This window comes from Pipistrellus hanaki, assembly GCF_964339955.1.
Source record: "Pipistrellus hanaki genome assembly, chromosome: 12".
Classification (NCBI taxonomy): domain Eukaryota; kingdom Metazoa; phylum Chordata; class Mammalia; order Chiroptera; family Vespertilionidae; genus Pipistrellus; species Pipistrellus hanaki.
In genome coordinates this window covers 50,215,148-50,229,611 of record NC_140514.1, presented here as the reverse complement: position 1 = coordinate 50,229,611, position 14,464 = coordinate 50,215,148, and the positions used below count along the sequence as shown (strand labels likewise).

The window sequence follows — 14,464 nt, the reverse complement described above, 5'->3', positions numbered from 1 at the left end:
GGGCCTTGTGTTTGACACATATGCCCTAGAGAATTAGTGGTCTGTCTGGGGAACCACCAATAGGCTACTCCAGAGGCCTACGGGCCATTGATGACCCTGGAGAGCTGACCTTGATCAGGGTCTGACCATCAGCCACATCCAGGAATCATGCTTATTCATTGTGAGAGAAGCAGATCCATCTCTAGGTCTGATTTATAACAACAAGGTTCATGAAAGTGAGCTATAATGGCCGCAGTGCGGATAGACCAAGAAGCAGATTGTTACCACAACAAAAATCAGGAATGTGTACAGCCAGCCCTTCCTCCCTTTAGATAGACTCGCTTTACCTGTGACACCGCCAAATGCACAGGGGGGTTACTCGGGATCACAAACTGAAAATGGGAGTTACTTTTCCAGGTTCTTTGTCCTCAGGCCCTTTCTGCATTCCCTACCCCAAGAGGAAATTCTAAGTTGATTTTTGTAGATTCAGATATTGAACATATTACAGCACCTTTCCAGAAAAGCAGGACCTAGGCTCTTTCCTGATAAAATGCTACCGTCTACCCATGATAAGAATCTGGTGTTGAAAGGACCAGGAATACCTGGTCCTTGCCTGGGCTAGCGCAAAGTCAACCCAGGAAGAAGGAAAGGCCTTGGGCTCCAAACCTGAAATGCAGATGTGCAAAATGACTGAGCGCTCGGAGCACATGGTCTGTTGCCCCTTATTTATCTTCAGATGTTCCAAGTGGGTCCCTTGTTTGTCCACAGAAAATGCCACCGGTGAGCTGTGTCAAAAGTCCGTCTGTCATTTCAAAGGCAGAGACACTCATTCTAAGTCTCCAAATATCCCAGCTGGCACCACCACCAAGGGACAGTGACATTAGAACAAGGCAGGCCAGGGCTGAGTACCACACAGCAGTTCCTACCAAAGTAATGGTCATGGTGTGTGTGTGTGTGTGTGTGTTTAATGTTCTTTCTTCTTGTTAATCCTCACCTGAGGATATTTTTCCCATTGATTTTTAGAGCAAGTGGAGGGAGGAGAAGAGAGAGAAACATCAATGTGAGAGAAATCGATTGGTTGCCTCCTGCATTCGCCCAGACCAGGCCAGGGATGGAGCCTTCAACCAAGGTATTTGCCCTTGACTGGAAGCAAACCCGCAACCCTTCAGTCCAAGGGCCAAAGCTCTAACCACTGTGCAACTGGGTAGGGTAAATAATATTTTTATTTCAGAGAGAAAGGGAGAGGGAGAGATAGGAACATCAATGATAAAAGAGAATCATTGATCAGCTGCCTCCTGCATGCCCCCTACTGGGGATTGAGCCCACAACCCAGGCATGTGCCCTTGGCAAGGATTGAACCTGGGACCCTTCAGCCTGAAGGCCAATGCTCTATCCACTGAGCCAAATCAACTAGGGTACAATCACATTTTTAAAGCACAAATATAACTTCTCATATGTATTGATATACCAAGTTCAAGGACATCTGGGCTATAGCATTTACTGTCTTCCTAATGACCTGGAGTGAGGTCCTCTACAGCCAATCATGTATTATTATGTGCACAGAAATACTTTAAAAAAATAATAATTCTTTACTGTTGAAAATGTTACATATGTCCCCTTAACCCCCTTTGACCGCCCCTAGCCTGCCCCCTGGCCCCAGGCCCTCGCTGCCTCTTATATGTATGGCCTTATCTGTGTTCATGGACCATGTATATATGCATACAAGGTCCTTGATTGATAACCTCCCACCCACCCACCTTCCCTCTTAGATTCTGCACTCTGTTCCATGCTTCCTTGTCTCTGGATCCACTTCATTCATCAGTTTATTTTGTTATTTAGATTCCACATATGAGTGAGATCGTGTGATACTTAACTTTCTCTGCTTGACTTATTACCCTTAGCATGATACTCTCCAGGTCCCTCCAGCTGTCTTAAAGGGTGAGAGATTCCTTTTTTACTGCTGCATAATATTCCATGGTATAAATGTGCCACAACTTTTTATCCACTCATCTATTGATGGGCACTTGGGCTTTTTCCAGATCTTAGCTATTGTAAATTATACTTCTATAAACATAGGGGTGCATATGTTCTTTCTGATTAGTATTTCTAATTGGGTATATTCCTGGAAGTGGGATCACTGGGTCAAATGGCAGTTCCATATTTAATTTTTTGAGGAAACTCCATACTGTTTTCCATAATGGCTATACCAATCTGCATTCCCACCAGCAACCTCGCCAACACTTGTCATTTGTTGATTTATTGATAGTAGTCATTCTACAGGTGTAAGGTGAAACCTCATTGTCATTTTAATTTGCATCTCTCTGATCAGTGACTTTGAGCATTTTTTCATATGTCTCTTGGCCATCTATATATCCACTTTAGAGAAGTGTCTATTTAGATCCTTTGCCCTTTTTTTAATTGGATTGTTTGTCTTCTGTTAAGTTGTATGAGTTCTTCTTATATTTGGGTATTAACCCTTTATCAAATGTATCATTGCCAATTATGTTCTTCCATACAGTGGGCTCCCTTTTCATTTTGTTGATGTGCAGAAGCTTTTTGTTTTTATAAAGACTCATTTTTTATTTTCTCCCTAGTTTCCTCTGCCCTAGGAAATGTATCTGTAAACATATTGCTGAGAGATGTCTGTGATTTTGCTGCCTATGGTTTCTTCTAGGATTTTTATGGTTTCATGACTTAAATTTAGAAATACTGTTTTTAAAAGAAATTGCCCCCTGCTGCACTGGACCACCACTTCTTGTGCGGTCCCCTGCCCCTGGAGTCTATCTGCCCTCCGAGTGACCCAAAGCACCTCAGGCTTCCCCGGAATCCAGACACAGGGGCCCATTCACTGTGATGAGGGCCTGGCACCCCCTTGCTATATCTCCTGCCGAAATACCAGGATACAAAGATTGTGCCAACCCAGGACCCAAAAACAGCTTCTTGTGATATCCTGGTAGACATGATTGGTGAGTATGACCCTAAGACTCCATATGGCCATCACCAGAGGTCATTCACAGAGACCATGAGCTCCCCGTCCCCTGGGAAGCCATGGCCGACCCAGCTGAGCGGTGTGGACTCCTCTACCTGCATCAGCACAAATTGGGGGCCCAGATGCTGAGTAGCAGTAACGAACACAGTAGGGTGGGCCCCTTCTCTGACAAGATGAAGGAGAACTTTGTGGAGGAGGTGGATGCCCTGGGAGAAGGGACAGCCTCAATGTGCGCTGACCACTAAGCTGTGCCAGGGTTGCCGGCTTAATCCCACTGGAACCAGCCCAACCAACACACTGAGGCCAGGCTCAAGTGGGCAGTGCATCTGGTTCAAGAGGAGTTTCTTCAGAGACTAATCTACCAGCACAGCTGGCGGCCAGCACAGGTCTGGGTGGAAGAGGCCTCGGGCCAGAGATTCCAGGTGAACCTAACAGAACTGGCAAAAGGTGGCTGTCCCTGTAGGAGCATCTGTCACCTGGAATCTGGGCTGTCACCCCTGGTGACCATCGCCTTTGTTATCTACAGTGACCAGGCTGGACAGTGGCGGGTACTGTGTGCCCAAGGAGCTCCATCTGGTCCATGTTTGGTCTCTGTCCAGAAGACCCCTGCCAGAGCCATCTGACGTCTTCTGGGCGAGACCCAAGACCATGTCAGTGCTGTTCTAGCTGCATCTTTGTCCATGCCAGTGGCTTCACTGGTGGCCACCACACCCAACAGGGTGCCATCTTGGCCCAGCATCTATGCCTCCCACATATCCCCTCATCCAATAAAATTTCTTCCATTTGAAAAAAGAAAGAAATGAATTGTCTTCCACATGAGGTATATGCAGAAATAAAATTGCGTGATGCAGCTCAGGGAACTTGTTACATTTCCTGGCTACGAGGCCAGTGGGACACCTCGGATAAGCAGTGCTTCCTCCCGGAAAGAAGTGTTCTCAGCTCCAAATCTGTCCCATTTGGGAGAGGTCAACATGGTGCTTCTTCTTTCATCCATACTTGTCCTGTTGCCTGAAAAATAGCTCAAGTGGAAGACAAGCCATGGTGCCGGCCCAGGTCCAGCACTCGGTCAGTCTTGATGCAGCTCTGCTGGTCCTCAGGAGATAAGAAAACTGGTCACGGAATCTTTCCTCCCAAGCTCACACCGTGACTCAATCAGGGGTGGGAAAGGTGCCAAATGCCCTTCTCTGGGCTGGGATGGAAGATGAGGGGCAGAGCGGCCAAGCCATACACCCCCAGAGAAGCCACAGCTACCGCTAGGATGTGCGCAGCCCTCTGCTGGTTGGGATGGGGAAGTAGCTCCACAAACAACTGGACCACCAGCTAAAGAGAACCTGTGAGAGGGACACCAACAGCCCCAGGATGCCTGGGGAGCCAGAGAGCCAGCCTGCCATGACAGCGGGGATCTCAGCTCAGGGGCTCAGGAAGCACAATGGACGAGGGGGTGGAAGCAGGACCTCCATTCTCGTGGTTCTGCCACCTCTCCCAGAGCAGGGTGTGTTTGTCAGATGGTCCAGCAGAAAGGCCAGGCACCGACAGTCAGCTGGGCCCGGCTGAGCAGAACTGTGGGTCTGCTCTGGCCTGAGAGCCTTGGTTCTTGGCCCATCGGGCCCAATGCCCAATTAAAAGTATTTTAATTTCCTCTTTTCTATCCTAAATTGAAATTCATAGATAATACAATTATCATCTTTATAATTTAAAAAAATAAATATATATATCACTGTAACATAGAAGAAATAAAAAGAAAAGTAGCATAATAAAATAGTATGTTTCTATGTAAATACTCAGGAATGACTACACTGGAAGACAAAAAAGCTCCCACAATTCTCCAAAATGCCCCCAAGGCTGACAGCCCTCCCCTGGGAACGCTCATTCTAGCCACTGTGGCCCCAAGTGGCGGAGCTCAGCCACAGCCAGGTGGCTCCTCCCAGCTCTGCTGTGCAAGAAGCCACCTGCTGCTTCCAGCCACTCACCCTCTGGGGCAGGAGAGGAGTCAGGAGGTGGGGTCCACGTGGGCCAATTCTTGCTCTGTGACCACATCATGGGACATCTGCAGGGACAGATGGAGAAGGTCCATCAGTAAGGCCTTCCGAGGTCCTCAGCGATCATGTCCCCACGCCAGCCTTGCCCACAGCTGCAGCTCCCAGCCCAGCGAGGCGGCAGATGGAACTGGCAGGGAAGGGGTGGTCCAGAGAAGGAGGGCCCGGCAGATGGAGGCAGCGTGTTATAAGAGCCAGTTTCTTTAAATGTTTCATCTTCTCCCTCCGTTGCCTTTTGTTTTTCTTAAATATTTTTATTGATTTCAGAGAAGAAGGGAGAGGGAGAGGAAGATAGAAACATCAATGATGAGAGAGAATCATTGATCGGCTGTCTCCTGCACGCCCGGCAACCCTGGCATGTGCCCTGGCTTGGAATCGAACCGTGCGTGACCTCCTGGCTCATAGGTCAATGCTCAACCACTAAGCCACACTGGCCAGGAATCAGGTGCCTTTCTTCTCCTGTCTGGTCTTTACTTCAGCAGCAGTGTCTGGCAGAACAGATAATTATGCCCAACCCTGGGTTTGCCCTCGGGAATTCTGCAGCCCTGCTCGTCTGAAAGCCCAGTGACCGCTCAGTCCCCAGCATGTGGAGTGTGATGGGGGGGACAGAGCACTGGGCCCACTCCTGGCATTAGTCTCCAGCAGGTGACTGAGTTCCGCAGGTCCTCTGCACTCCCTTTGTGCCGGTGGTAAGCGAGGGTCAGTGGACCAATTTGCAGGGTCATGCTGAGCACTGAGCAAAATAAAGCACCTAGCACAGTGCAGGAAGCACAGGAGAGACTCAGACACGCCTTTCTCAACCATGTGGGCAGCTGAGAGAAGCAAGGAAAGCAGGCGGGAGCTCCAGAGATGAAACAGGCCCCGACCTCAGACTCCACACCTTGAAGATGGGAACAAGGACACTAGGCTGGGAAAACTGCCTGTGCCCTGAATCCCCTTGGTGGCTGGTCAGTAAGCCACTGGGGATGGTTTCCTGCCTCCTCTTCCCAGGATCCATTACCCCTTGACTGCCTGACCCAAACTGATCAGAGCTGCCTGTCACTCACAGAAGGACCAACCCAGCAGGCAGGTGCTTCTCAAGGAGCAGTAATGGTGGAACTGGAGGACAGGGCCACGCTCCACAAATCCCCACAGCAGAGCACACCGCTGTCACCGGGAACCTGGCCCAGCAGAGGGCGCTGCCTGACAAAGACAGGGAAACTCCCAGCGGTTGGAAGAATCAGAGGACTGGGCTCAGGGATCTGGGACAGGAAGCTGCGATGCCCATCCCCCCACCTCCGCTCCACTGGGCCGTCCGCTCCTCACTGGGCACCAGAATCTCCCTCTGGGTGGAGCTGATGGCTTGCAGCCCATAATGCTCCCATCCTTGTGACTGGTACACAAGCGGCCATGTGGCCCAGGAGGAGGGGAGGAGGCAGACCTCCAGGCTCCCGGTACAACTTCCCTGGCCCCACTGGGTGGAGGTGGGGGGTGGGGGGGCACCTAGAAGGGACACTGGGTTGGGCCTGTGCACGTGTGTGAGATGTAGGTGCCCCGAGTCCGTGCTAGGTGGCTTGGAGGAAGGGCTCAGAGGTCACAGTGTGGGTGGCCCCTAGGGGATGAGAAGGGTCCCAAGGTCCAGTTCACTGGGGAAGCCCAGCATGGAAGAGATCTCGACCCCTTCACAACCTTGGCAGGACCTTGCTGCCAGGCCTGCACTGGGCCACCACCCTCATCCTCTCTGCTCCCCGTAGGTCCACAGTCTCCCCCTGGTACAGCTCTGCCAGGTCCAGCCTCCTCAGCTCCTCCCTCTGCTCTGAAAATGGATGGGGGGCAGCAGGATGAGTGACAGCCCTGACCCCCTTCATTGGCCCGGGGCCCAGTGGAGCCATGTGGTAAGAGCAGAGCGGTCACCAGGGCCAAGGCAGCCATTGTGTGCATCGTGTCCTCACATCAGTTACTGCCCAGAGCAGCAGGGACAGCAGAAGCCCTGCGGACAAGTGCGGTCAGGTCACATCAGTGACTCAAACCCCAGCTATCTGACCCCAGGGACACTTCAGGTCATTCCCCATGGGGAGTGTGCCTTCTACTCACTATGCATCCTCGGAGCAGGTAGGGAGGTGGGGGTCAGGTGAGGAAGGAAGCCCCAGGCCACAGAAACACCTGGCTCTGGAGTCAGGAGACAGGGGTTTGAGTCCCAGTTCTGACCTTTCTGGCTGTGTGACTTTGGGCAGGATGCTTAACCTCTCTGGGTCTCTGTTCCCTCCTATATAAAATAGACTTGCTCTCGTAAACTGGAGGACGGTGTTATCACCGTCACGGCTAACCCTCACAGGAAAGGGGAAGGGGACAATGTGACAACCTCTGGCTAGTGGCCAGTGCCCCACTCCAAGGCCCACCCTTCTCTCCAGCCCAGTGCCAGCTCCTGCGACAGCTCAGGAACCACCAGGAAAGTCCACCAGCCCAGCCACTTCTAAAACGTGAGAATGTTCCCAAAGATGTGGTCCCCGATGTACAGGATGTCCTTCCTCCGCCCCCAAGCAGCTTGCACACACACATCAGGTGGGCCTGCCATCATGGAGGACAGGCTTCCTTGCAGCCTTTCCCCGTCCCGGTAGCAGGCTGGGGACATGGGCTCCCAATTGATGTGCCCACACATGTGGGGAGCCGGCAGGGCCATGGCATTCTCAGCCCCAGGGCGTCTTATGTGCCACCAGCTCAGCCAGGTTCAGTGACCCTGAGAGAGGCTGTGAAGGATTGGAAAAGACAGACAGAGAATAAAAGCTGGGTCTAGGTGGGACACTGCTCCTGGAAGGAGACAGCACCATGGACTACAAGCCATGTCTTTACTTTGTAGCCAGGAGCCACGAGGCAAAGTAAGGGTGTGGTCAAGATGTTTACAACATTCTCGTGGGTTTCAATCCTACTCTATTACATGCACCTCATCAAGCCTGCATCACTCAGGCACGTGGGTCCACGTGCATGGACCATAGATTCAAGCTCACAACTACAACATTGTGCTGGGAGGGCTCTGCCCTCCAAGCTGGGACTTGCACGTGGCCATGAGAGAACTGTGCCCTCTCATCAGTCAGAGGCTTGAACCTGTCCACTGTAGCCGCTCTCCACACGCACAGAGCTGGCCCAAGTCCCAAAGGGGGTAGAGGGCACCCTGGTCTGGGAGGGCAGAGCTGGGACAGCAAGGATGGCCATGGCGTGGGAGGAAGGGCGGCAGAGGGCCTGAGAGAGCCCCCGCCTTCCTGCCTCAGGTCAAGCCTGAGGGTGGGCTCCCTCCCCCCAGCCTGGTCCACAGATCACGGTGGAAGGGGCCTCAGCTCCTGTGGTACCACGTTGATCTGTCTCCCCTTTCCACGAGGCAGCGGTGCTTCTGTGTGTCCATCACAAGCAGGTCAAAGGAGGACCCGAGGGCCTGGCTGAGGCTCGGCCTGCGGGGCGGGCAGGGGTACATGTAGTACACCCAGTCAGGAAAGCCTGCCCCGGCTCACAGGTTCTCAGCCAGGCGGCTGCTCCCGCCCATCCTCATGCAACCCTCCCCACACTTGGTTCTTCTTCGAGGGCTGGGCCTGAGAGCGGCCCCTTGCACCCTGTGCTCCCAAACCTTGGCGCAGCCACCTCAGCCAGGCATGAGGCATGCACCTCACCAGCGCCAAACAGGGACAGGGCGAAGGCCAGAGCACCTGGCTGGGCTGGGCCGGGGCCACTGCTGGCCTCTGCCCTTACCCACTGGCGACCACAGGAGCAAAACAATGAGGAAATAATCATCACCCATTCCACTGAGCCCTGAAGAGGCCAAGAATAAGACCCCAAAATGCCAACCAGATGATGGGGGTAGCAGGGTCCTGGCTCCTCCCCTCCCGCTCACTGTTTCCTACGGAGACTCAGTTTCCCCGGGGCTGGGAAGGAAGCGAGGGTCCCACCGCTCCTGCACTCACGCTGGTGTAGTTGTAGCTGCTGGTGGCCAAGAGCACTCCCAGCCGCCTTCCTGCCCAGCAGGACGGGGATCTGTTCCTGGAGGAAACACAGAGCAACTTCCAGGGTCCATGCCTCCCAGGGCTGCCTGGGGCGCCTCAGGTCTCAGCCTCCAGCAGGGACCCAGGGCAGGAGGAAGTGGAGAGCAGGGCCAGGTTAGGCTCTGTTCAAACGGGAGGGAGGAGGCCTGGGAGAGGAGGAGGGGACCGGGACAGGCCTGATTCTGACCCTGGTCTTTGGCCCCTCATCCTCCTTCTCCGTGTTCTTCCAGGTCCCCCAGCGTCTTCTCCTTGAGACAGATGGCAGGAGAGACACACCTGTGCGTGTGCACATGTGTGTGTGTGTGCATGTGTGTGTGTGTGCATGTGTGTGTGTGCATATATGTGTGTGTGTGCACACGCCTGCGCTCGTGTCCAAGATAGGGAAGCCCAGACTACAGTACCAGCGGAAGCAGTGGAAACTGAGGGGCTGTGGCCCTGGGGGCTGGCCCACAAGAGTGAGGGCGACGCTGAGAGTCCTGGAGGCCCGGGCTCCTCACCGAGAGGCAGACGCTGTCTGCTGTGTCAGCCACACCTACAGGAGGCTTTGGAAGGACTGGAGAGGCTCCTGTGCTGACAGCCAGGGTCACAGCTGGGCAAGCTGAGGGGTCGGAGGGTGTCACCCTGTGCTGAGGTCACTCCTGGGGCACCAGTTATAAGGTTGGGGGCTCTGTGGTGAAGGTCATCCTGCTGAGCTCCTGGAGCCCCTCTAACCCCTCAGTGAGGCCTGTGCCTTAGGGGCGTCCTCACTTCAGGGCCCCATGCCTCCCCATGCCTGCCTCCCCCTTCCTGGGGGAGCGGGGAAGTGCTGGACCCACTGGGAGCTTGCAGTGGCCGGGAAGGGACTCCAGGTGGTGGCGGCCACAGGCCCTTTCAGCCGCGATTCTGTGCTTTCTGCTCTTCTCGGGGGCACCTTTTCGAAAGTGCTCTTTCCCATATTGCATTTTCCTCTGAATCAGAGGCAGAAGGAGGACCGCCTGGTTAGGGGAAGTTCTTGCCCCTCCCACTGGGAGTGGGCGTGGCAGGTGTGCAGAAATGTAACTGACTGTCCCTGCAGCTGCATTTGGGGGTCAGCGAAGTCACTCAGTCACTTCTGTGTTTCTCAGGTGACTTCTCCAGGTCCGCTCCTAGCCATCTCCCGAAGCTGACTGGGCAGTGCAGGGTCTATGCCCAGCCAAACTGGCACTTGGTGGCTGGTGGCTGCCCATCACTCCTTGGCAGATCTTGGTGTGACCTTGGCAAGTCTTGGTGTGCACCTGGAAGGCGGCACCTCCTCATGGTGCTGTGTGCTGGCGGTCTCTGCTGCCACCCCAGGATGTGGCTGCTTGTCCAGACCTGAGCCCCTCGGCAACTCCAGGTCTAGCCAGGAGGTCCTCAGGCTGTCACAGGCCCTCTTGGCCCTTTACCCTGTGCCCTCCCCTGGCACACTTGGGGGCATGCTGCGTTCCAGAGCCCCTTCTGGAAGAGGCATGCTGTCATAGTAACAGTAGGTGCATCCTTGCACCGCTAACCCTGTGTGCCTCCTCACAACCCCATGAGGTGGGCCTGCTGTTTTTGTTTTCCTGAATTTCCAGATGACAAAACGGAGGCACCAGAGAGTTAAGCATGCCACCCACTGTTACAAAGCCAGTAAGTGGCAGAGGGGACTGAGCCCAGAGGCCTGGTGCCAAATCTGTACTCTCAACACTGGATGAAACTGTGTCTGGTCAAGGACCCGGGACTCCTCAATGTCATAAAAGACAGAGAGAGACTGAGGACTTTCCCTAGCCAGGTTGGCTTAGTGGATAAAGCATTGGCCTGCAGACTGAAGGGCCCAGGGATTCTGGTCAAGGGCACATGCCTAGGTTGCGGGCTTGATCCCCAGTATGGGGCATGCAGGCGGCAGCTAATCAATGATTCTCTCCCATCATTGATGTTTCTATTTCTCTTTCCTTTTTCCTTCTTCTCTGAAATCAATAACATATTTATATATTAGAGGCCCTGTGCATGAAATTCATGCACAGGGTGGGGGTGAAGGTGTTCTCTCCAATCTGGGACCCCTCAGGGGATGTCCGACTGCCGGTTTAGTCCCAGTCCCGCATCCTAAACTGGCAGTCAGACATCCCTCTCACCATCCAGGACTGCTAGCTCCCAACCGCTCATCTGCCTGCCTGCCTGCCTGCCTGATTGCTCCTAACCGTTTCTGCCTGCCAGCCTGATCACCCCCTAACCACTCCCCTTCCAGCCTGATCGACATGAGCCACATGCATCACTGGCCAGCCCAGTCGCCCCCAACTGCCCTCCCCTGCACACCTGGTTGCCCCCAACCACCCTCCTCCCCTGCAGGCCTGGTCCCCCCCCCCCCCCCACAAATGCCCTCCCCTGCTGGCCCTCTTGTGACCACATGGGGATGGCCATCTTGTGAGAAGGTATGACGGTCAATTTGCATATTACCTCTTTATTATGTAGGATATTTTTTAAAAGACTGAGGATGTATTCAGATTAAAGGATGCTGAAGAGGGGGCCAACGGGATCAAGATCTGCATTTGGGCACTGACTCAGGGAGGAGGAGGTGATGCTGAGGATGTTAATGGTCATAAGACTGGACTAGGGATAGGATAGTGGATTCAAGTGCTGTCTCTGTGGAGACCTGTGCTTCGGTGATGTCAGAAAAGCCCTGTTCTTGGAAAGACTCAAGTATTTAGGGCAAAGGTCGTGATGTGTGCAACTTACCTCCAGGCAAGGTCTGTGCATGTGCTTAGTGAGCCATGCGTCACTGGCCGGGATACATGATAAACACGAGGAGTGAAGTGCTAAGTAACAAGACGTAAATCTGGCCACGGGTGTAAGAACACATGTCCTTTGTACCTACTATGTCTTATTATCATGACTTCTCATAAACTTGAGATTATGTCTAAGTTTTCCATAGAGGGTGTGTCTCCCGGGCCCCAGGGGACAGTACTGGAGCTGCCTCTCCGCCCACCTGATCCTGAGCCCCCTCAGCTTCTTCCCCCCCCTCCGCCCCCCCCCCCGCCCCCGCCCCAGCATCGTCCCTGAGGCTGTGGTGACAAAGGAGAAGGTTTCCTCCTGACTCTACACCTCGACTGTGTCAGTTCAGAGAGTCCAGGCCAGCACATGAGGCTTTGTTCCTGTCACCCCCACACTCCCCTCCACCTGCAGGAGGCACTATTCCACAGCTCCTTACAACTCCAGCCACAGGCCTGGGGCGGAGGGGCTGTCCATCCCCTGGGCTTGGAGAAGCCCTCTGAGGCCACCAGAAACTAGGGCTTCCTCACACAGGGCAGCTGGCACAGGCGGATTGTGGGGGGGGGGGGGGGAGGGGGGGGTAGAGCAATGCTCCATGAAGGCTTTGAAAAGAGTAGAGTCTTTGATGTAGGATTTTTATTCCTTTAGAGGCAAAGGAATTTCATGTAGCAGCAACGAGCTCAGTGCTGAGGACAGCAAGGAAGTGGCCACAGAGGGCAGCAGAGGCTGGGAGCCGGCTCAGGGCAATGGCCCTCAGAGCCCAGCCTGGGTCACCTGCCTCATTAGGCATCACCTCATGCCAATGGCATGTCCTGGGTGTGGATGGGCAGGGACTGAGGACAGAGGCTGGGCTCCACTCACTGGGAGGGCCTGGCCTGAGGCAGGGCCATCGGGCACCTCGGGTCAAGGACAGTGCTGCCCCTCCATGGGTGGGGGGCAGAGAAGAGATGGGTTAGGGGTGAGAGGCAAGAAAATGTATCTCCTTCCATCAAAAGAATGGAAGTTGCTGGAGTTTGTGATGTGTGTGTGTGTGTGTGTGTGTGTGAGTGTGAGAGGGTATGAGTGCAGTTAGAGGTGTGTGTGTGTGTGTGTGTGTGTGTGAGAGAGAGAGAGAGAGAGAGAGAGAGAGAGAGAGAGAGAGAGAGAGAGAGTGTGAGAGGGTATGAGTTCAGTTAGACCTGTGTGTGTGTGTGTGTGTGTGTGTATGAGTGTGAGAGGATATGAGTGCAGTTAGAGGTGTGTGTGTGTGTGAGAGAGAGAGAGAGAGGGTATGAGTGCAGTTAGAGGTGTGTGTGTGTGTGTGTGTGTGTGTGTGAGTGTGAGAGGATATGAGTGCAGTTAGAGGTGTGTGTGTGTGTGAGTGTGAGAGGGTATGAGTGCAGTTAGAGGTGTGTGTGTGTGTGTGTGTGTGTGTGAGAGAGAGGATATGAGTGCAGTTAGAGGTGTGTGTGTGGGGGTGTGGGGGTGTGTGTGAGAGAGAGAGAGTGAGTGTGAGAGGCTATGAGTTCAGTTAGAGGTGTGTTTGTGTGTGTGTGTGTGTGTGTGTGTGTGAGAGAGGATATGAGTGCAGTTAGAGGTGTGTGTGTGGGGGTGTGGGGGTGTGTGTGAGAGAGAGAGAGTGAGTGTGAGAGGCTATGAGTTCAGTTAGAGGTGTGTTTGTGTGGGTGTGTGTGTGTGTGTGAGGGTATGAGTTCATTTAGAGGTGTGTGTGTGTGTGGGTGTGTGTGTGTGTGTGTGAGAGAGTGTGAGAGGATATGAGTGCAGTTAGAGGTGTGTGTGTGTGTGTGTGTGAGAGGGTATGAGTTCAGTTAGACGTGTGTGTGTGTGTGTGTGTGTGTGTGTGTGTGTGAGAGAGAGAGAGAGAGAGAGAGAGAGAGTGAGAGGCTATGAGTTCAGTTAGAGGTGTGTTTGTGTGTGTGTGTGTGTGTGTGTGTGTGTGTGTGCTGGTTTTGGCCTAACCCCTGAGCTCAGACTGGAGCATCAGGGAGCTTGCAACTCCTGCCGCCCACACAGCCCGGCCTGCCCATCCCTCGGGACCCAGGCTGGGGACAGGGGTGCCAGGGGCCAAGCTTCCCCAGTGACAACATACAAGGCTTGGGGGGTTGGGGTGGGGGGGGGATCCTCTTTCAGGTAATTTGGCCCCTGAGGATGAGACTTCATCTATCCCTAAACTGGAAAGCCTGGGCTCCCTACAGTGCTGCCCCGGTGGGCACAGGTCTGGGAAGGCCCTGAGGATGGCAAGGGGGGAGGGCAAGCAGCCTGGGCAGCCTGCCCTGCCCTGAGGGCTGTGTCCAGGCATGTGGGAAGGCAGTCCAGGTAGGCACAGGAAGGAGCTGAGGGGCCGGAGGCAGGCCTTGGCAGGAAGGAAGCCCTGGGGCCAGCTCCCAGGCCTTATGGGGGCGGGGGGGGGGGGGAGCAGCACCTCCCCCCACAGAGACCACAGAGTCCCTCGCTGCAGCCCGAGTCAGGGATGCTCACCAAGTCAGGCTGCTGCTCCCCGGGGTCTGGGCGAGCTGAGGACAGGCCAGAGCACAGTCCTGAGCAGCAGGAGGCCTCGGGAGAGTCACAAACGGTGCCTATTCCGGTCGCCTTGGGCACATCGTACATAAATCAACCTCGTCAGACCCCACACATTCCTTAGGCATCACCTCATGCCACGCTGCGCTGGGCTCAGTGAGGAAGACGTGTTACCTGCCCTGAAGTCAAGTCAG

The 14,464-nt window shown here is 54.2% G+C and overlaps 1 pseudogene across 1 annotated transcript; it reads left to right on the top strand.

Annotated features, from left to right (window-relative positions):
• The first annotated feature begins 26 nt into the window (after positions 1-26).
• On the top strand, positions 27-4,610 carry LOC311630755 (MYG1 exonuclease-like; annotated as a pseudogene). Its single transcript has one exon. The product of its transcript is annotated as an MYG1 exonuclease-like (transcript).
• Positions 4,611-14,464: the final 9,854 nt, after the last annotated feature.